The following is a 6,959-nucleotide window of genomic DNA, read 5'->3' as shown; positions in this document are numbered from 1 at the left end:
TTCTGTCATTATCTTACTGTACCGTCTCTATCTTACCCTACGGTTGCCATCTTGATCTGTTATCACCATCTTACTTTATGGTCGCCATTTAGTTGTACTTTGACTGCCCTGCCCTCCTGTTGTCATCCTTCACTCTCTCTGTCTAGACTATTTGCAGGTAGTCAAATACAAGAGTCCTCTGCACTCAACCCATTATCAATAAATTTAAGACAGAGACATTTTGTGCATACTGCTACTGAAAAATGCCTTACCCTTTAAACAACACAGGGATTGTTTGTCCATATATTGCAATATAATACACAAAAGCCATGAATATCTTGTAAATTATATCCTTATAAACGGTGAGTAGTGATGTCATCAGTTATAAACGGTGAGTAGTGATGTAATTCCTGTCACATGACTCACTAAAATTTGTGTATTATAATTAATAAAGTACCCCCAGTTGTAAAATATGAGGATATTATAAGTTACCTCGGAGTTCCATGACCTGTATAAAAACACTCGGCCTTCGGCCTCGTGTTTTTATAGGGTCATGAAACTCCTCGGTGACTTATAATATCCTTATATTTTACAAGAGGGGGTACTTTATTCACTATATATTTAAGCTGGCCAACTACGTCAAAGTCATTCCAGTGGCCAGTCCTACGCTTAATTTTCATCTGATTCATTAAGAATTCAATTACTTAATTATACATTTTACAAAGGGACTAAGTTTTACCTGCAACTTACTAGCTGCTTTCAAAGTAAAACTCCCAAACTTGGCTGCCCTTTTATTAGACACCAGTGGGATCACCTGACTATAGCTGGGAAGGGTGGGAGCTACAACATGGAGCTGGTCACTACTCCTGTATAACTATAACAAACAATGGAAAGTTGTGCTCACCACTATTTTTTAAAACCATTAGGCGGGGGTGCAATGAGGCTGTGACCACAAAATACATATAGTCAAATACAAGAGTCCTCTGCACTCAACCCATTATCAATATATTTAAGACAGAGACATTTTGTGCATACTGCTACTGAAAAATGCCTTTCCCTTTAAACAACACAGGGATTGTTTGTCCATATATTGCAATATATTTAAGCTGGCCAACTACATCAAAGTCATCCCATATCTGGCCAGTCCTATGCTTAATTTTCATCTGATTCATTAAGAATTCAATTGTATAACTATAACAAACAAGGGAAAGTTGTGCTCACCACTTTTTTAAAACCATTAAAAAATACAGTCTTGTATTTGACTATATGTATTTTGTGGTCACAGCCTCATTGCACCCCTGCCTAATAGTTCTAAAAAATAGTGGTGAGCACAACTTTCCCTTGTTTGTTATAGACTATTTGCAGGGCCCAGTCCCCTTTTCTCCCTTGACCTCTTCCTCCACCAACAGACAGTTCTGCACAATTGATTTCAGCCTGACAGTTTGATAAGACATTTCTAGGATGACCCCCTCAATAGGAATAATATAAAGGCAACATTATCTGGGGCTTTAATTGCTCTTTAAAGAGACAGTATGACCTAGCCAATCCTATGGGAGTTTGTAGACACAAAATGTGATTTTTCTTGAGTGAAAAGCAGGAAATTGCTCTTTTATGGGAAATAAATGAAACTTTCTGTGCTATTGAACTGAAGTGTCCCCTTACATACACGAACATCATGCCCATTAATCACACAATTCTCAATATCTCATGACAAGACAATCAATGTGATGTTCACTGTGGTGAATTGGGGAGTACAGTGACAATATTGTCTCTACATCCATAAGTACATTATAAAGAAAATATTTGTTGTGTGGAACATTTCTAGGTGTCTCCGTCTATTGATCCTGGTCTCTATTAGCCTTCTCATTGTGTTTTCTTGTAGTGTCCTATCGACAAGTTATTGTGACCCTGTCCCCAAATATAATGATCTACTTTTCATACTATATACTGATATTGTACATCAGTCAGGAACCCCACTGGCCCCTCTATACTCCTGCACCCCCAAACCTTGGGAATAATGATCTGTATCTCACACATATATTGACATTGTACATCAGTCAGGAGCCTCACTGGCCCCTCTATACTCCTGCACCCCCAAACCTTGGGGATAATGATCTGTATCTCACACATATATTGACATTGTACATCAGTCAGGAACCCCACTGTCCCTCTATACTCCTGCACCTCCAAACCTTGGGGATAATGATCTGTATCTCACACATATATTGATATTGTATATCAGTCAGGAACCCCACTGCCGCTCTATACTTCTGTCCTCTCAAACTTCACAGTGACTTCTAGTATCCTTATCATTTACAGTAGGGGGTACATTATGCCTTATAATTCATGAGTGATACTGATATCTTGTCAGTAAGATGTTTAACAAAAGTAGAATGGTGGATATTCATTATTCACTATACAGCGTACAGTACTTGAGCTGAGCAACACAGTAGAACTCTCTTTTCTGCCAGCAGATGTCACTGTTGGTGAAGGTGTAAAACAGAACATCAAGAAGTTTTTGGTTATTTAGTTCATATCCTAAATTCAATGAATACAAATGAAATACAAATATTTAGCTATACAGCTCTATTTATCTAGCCCAACATCTGCCCATATGGCGCGAGATTTGGTTGGGAATAAACAGAACCACCCAGCAGTTGAGACTATATGGCTTTTCATTTGCTACGCTCAGTAGTCCAGTTCTTTGTAGTAGAAAATAAGAGTATTGTAGGGCTCATTTGCAATAAACAGGGGATCCTTCATTTTGAATAAAATCCTTTTACAGAAATATTTGTTAACGCACAGTGTGAAAGGTGTGTGTGGGGGGCACATATAAGTTAAACAAAATAAAAGAGAGTTACCCCCCCCCCCCAAAAAAAATCCAGTTTGGATGCCTGCTCTACTTTTGTTAAACATCTTAAATATACACCAAGTTTGGGCAATTATTTAGTGTCTGTTAGGGAAGTACCAAATTCCAGAACTGATTTAAATTGAATCCTAAGAGCTCCCCCTGCTGTTGGAATTTGATTGCCTTAATACTGACGCAGAAGGGATCTCCTGACGCTTTACCACTCATTTCTATCACTTAGCACAACAGGAGCAATAGAACTGAACAGAGAAGCCTCTCCTTTTGCCTCAGTTCTATCTGCCAACAGCAGACGGAGCTTCTGGTACAAAGTCATATACTATATATATTAGCAGTGTAAAATGATTGACATCATGAAAACACAAAGTTAAAAATAATGTAAATTGTCAAAGTGATTGGAACAGCACTCTGGGTTCTTAGGGTGGATATATTTCCCCTTTAAAGTTATTTTTGTCTGATTTTGTTTCAGTTGAGGCCGAGCAGCATGTGTTTAGTAGTAAGGGGCAACTTAGCCAGCAGAGCGAGACAGGAGGGACTGCTTTCGGATGCTACCGGCGTCTCCCCCATTATTTGTGCCTGACATGTTGTGTCTTTCTGATTAATGAAAGTTGCCAGGATCTTGCGGGATTCTACATTGTCTTTCCGTCCCTAGAATGTTCTGTCAGAGACCCGCAGGATCTGCCTCTGTATTGTTTGTCTTAGTCCTTGAATTGGCATTCACAGAGCAACACCCAGGACTCCTGTTGCTTTGGGGGCTTGTCATTATTTTATTTAACACCCAGATATTCCATTAGTCCTTTCCTGCCCATGGGTGAAATACACCATCAGAGATTCACTCACTAAGAAGGTCTGAGTGCATTTGGCTTTGCATTCCAACGCGTGCTCTCCTTCAGTTGTTGCACCTACCACTGGGGGCAAGTGAGAAGAAATTACATGTGGAAAACTTGCACCCATGTGTTAATGTCACAAGTTACATCTGCATCATTCACCATTCAGTGATTTTAGTGGTGTGACATGTGTAGGGATCCCTGCAGTGGCGTAACGAGATATTACTGGGCCCCACAGCAAATTATTTTTCAGGCCCCCAAAATGTTTAGAGGTTGACTTGTTTCTCCAATATTTATTGAAATTGTATATGAATTAGGGCCTCATGGGGCCCCTATACCTCCTGGGCCCCCCTGCAGCCGCAGGGTCTGCTTCCTCTATAGTTACGCCCCTGGATCCCTGACACCTTATAGCACTGATAATGCCCGAGTGTCTCCATCTTACCCTTTATTCTTCACCTTGCTCTACTCTCTCCATCTTGTTCTACTGTCTCAATCTTGTCCTACTGTCTTCAACTTGTCCTTCTGTCTCCATCTTGTGCTACTGTCTTCTGTGTTCATCTTGCCATACTGTGTTCATCTTGTCCCACTGTCTCCATCTTGTCCTACTGTCTCCATCTTGTCCTTCTATCTCCATCTTGCCCTACTGTCTCCATCTTGTCCTTCTATCTCCATCTTACACTACTTTTTCCATATTGTCCTACTTTCTTCATCGTGTCCTACTGTCTCCATTTTGTCTTACTGTCTCCATCCTGTCCTACTCTCTCCATCTTGGCCTACTTTATTTAACTTGCTCTACTGTCTCCATCTTGCACTACTGTCTCCATCTCAACCTCCCAGAACTCATCAACAGCTAGGTCCCCTCTCCAACAGCAATTAGAAGGAGATTTAGCTTATTGAGGGAATAAGAATGGGCTGATGGGAATTGTCCACGGGCCACACAAAGAACCTCTGTCTTTTCCAGTTGGCAAGATATTTTGGAGTCTCAATTCACTGTAGAAGCTACTTTTGAAGTCTTGCTGGTATAGTAGGTTTTGCTAAGAATAAAATGTTTCCTGAACCTCTGGTTCTGTTGCAGTGATGAGAGTGCTGCATTCCTATCCCTCACCCAATGTGCTAGATATAAAGGTTAGCAGATAGTGACTGCTCATTGGGTTTCTTCTCTTCTTCTCCTTCACCATCTCCCGGGTCTCTTTGGGACTGCTGCTTGTTTTATAGACAAGTATCCACTTGTGCCGGTTCATAATCTGCTATATTTAATTAAAACTCTGCCATTAATTGGGAATCAAGCTTTAAAATCCCCTGAACAAAAAACCCTGTTTAAAAACAATTATTAGAATATCTGATGTGTATTGAGTACCAGTAACAGCTAACTAGACACTAGGTGGGCATATGATTTCAGGGTGAGTTGTGCTGCCCAACTATTGTCCTCCTCTCAAACTTGTGCTTCGTGTATTATGCCAGAACTTAGAAGATACAGGGACCAACCAAAACTGGCCATGCACTGCTTAATAAAAGCTGCTGACTTGTCTAGACAGGTTAGAAAATGCAGGTGGGTCAATGTGTTTCTCTCCGAACGGGTCTCCTCATACCCCTGTTTTCATCAGATCATTAGTCCGGGGGCCAAACTCTTGGATCAGATTGACGAAAGAAAGAGTAATAGCAGCCACATGAAAAAATATATGGCTATTTAGTTCAGTTACATGCTGCATGGCTGTTTTTAAATTAAGTACAGTTAGCCGATATGTACTGTTTACTACTTAGCCCTGCAGCATGCAGCTTTCATAGGCAGCTGATTTCATAAAAGGAACAAAGTGACAACCTTGCCTCTCCAAATATGAAAGCTGCATGTGCAGCTGTATGGCTTATTAGTTCAGTTCTAAGCTGCAAGTGCAGATAGCAAATTGGATTTGTCCTCTTTACTAGCTAGCCCTGCAGCATGTAGCTTCTATATGTGGCTGATATTGTAAAGGTAAAGCAGTGGAAATCCTACCTGTCCAGATCTGAAATCCACATGCTGTATGGCTTATTAGTTCAGTTCAAAGATGCAAGTGCAGATAGCAAAGTGGATTTGTCCTCTTTACTAATCAGCCCTGCAGCATGTAGCTTTTATATGTGACTGGTAAAAGTAATGCAGTGGGAACCCTACCTGCCTAAATATGAAATCCACATGATCTATGACTTTTTAGTTCAGTTCTAAGATGCAAGTGTAGATAGCAAAGTGGATTTGTCCTCTTTACTAATCAACCCTGCAGCATGTATCTTTTATTTGTGGCTCATATTATAAAAGTAATGCAGTGGGAACCCTACCTGTCCAAATCTGAAATCCACATGCTGTATGGTTTATTAGTTCAGTTCTAAGATGCAAGTGTAGATAGCAAAGTGGATTTGTCCTCTTTACTAATCAGCCCTGCAGCATGTAGCTTTTATTTGTGGCTCATATTATAAAAGTAATGCAGTGGGAACCCTACCTGTCCAAATCTGAAATCCACATGCTGTATGGTTTATTAGTTCAGTTCTAAGATGCAAGTGCAGATAGCAAAGTGGATTTGTCCTCTTTTCTAACCAGCCCTGCAGCATGTAGCTTTTATATGTGACTGATATGATTAAAGTAACGAAAGTGTTCTTCCCCATTAATTTTAACAGCCCAATTCCCTAGCTAATGTATATCATACCTGAAGGCTGCACTGCTGATGGGGTTAATGAAGTCACGAGACAGCAGTAAATTGCATTCATACTCCTCATCAAATGACAGCAACAAGCTATGCGCGCATAGATATTTCTCCAGCAGACTTTGATTGCGACAGTCCCAGAGAGATGTTTCTTTATTTGACAATTTTTCACAGTTCAGTGACAATTTGTATAAATTCATTCTCCTTCTGCCCCCCCACCCTTCGCTGTTATTTCTTGGAAACTAGAGTTTTCTCTCCACCCCCCGTGTGTCCCAGTGCCGGCAAAATGTCACAGAGACATATTATTATTCTTGATGGATGGACCGAGTCTTCAAGTTTAGACCCCTCGGGACAACCCGAAGATGGAGCTGCGATTAGCACTGGGGTCAACTTCACCCTAAACAATTTAATGGTGGCTGAGTATAACGGGCGTCTCATGAATTGGGTGCAACATGGGAATGAAACTTTTTAATAGGTCAGGCGTTGACGTTTCAGCTGAGACATCTCCATGCTCAATCTAAAGTGCCGGTGCCAAATGTTTCAGCGTCTTCTAAGCGGCAGAGATAGATTTTCTTATTTTTTAGAGACTTGCAAAGCGATTTTATTTAAAATTGTCAA

The sequence above is a fragment of the Xenopus laevis genome, chromosome 4S (assembly GCF_017654675.1).
Source record: "Xenopus laevis strain J_2021 chromosome 4S, Xenopus_laevis_v10.1, whole genome shotgun sequence".
NCBI lineage: Eukaryota > Metazoa > Chordata > Amphibia > Anura > Pipidae > Xenopus > Xenopus laevis.
Note: the sequence above shows the minus strand (reverse complement) of the source record.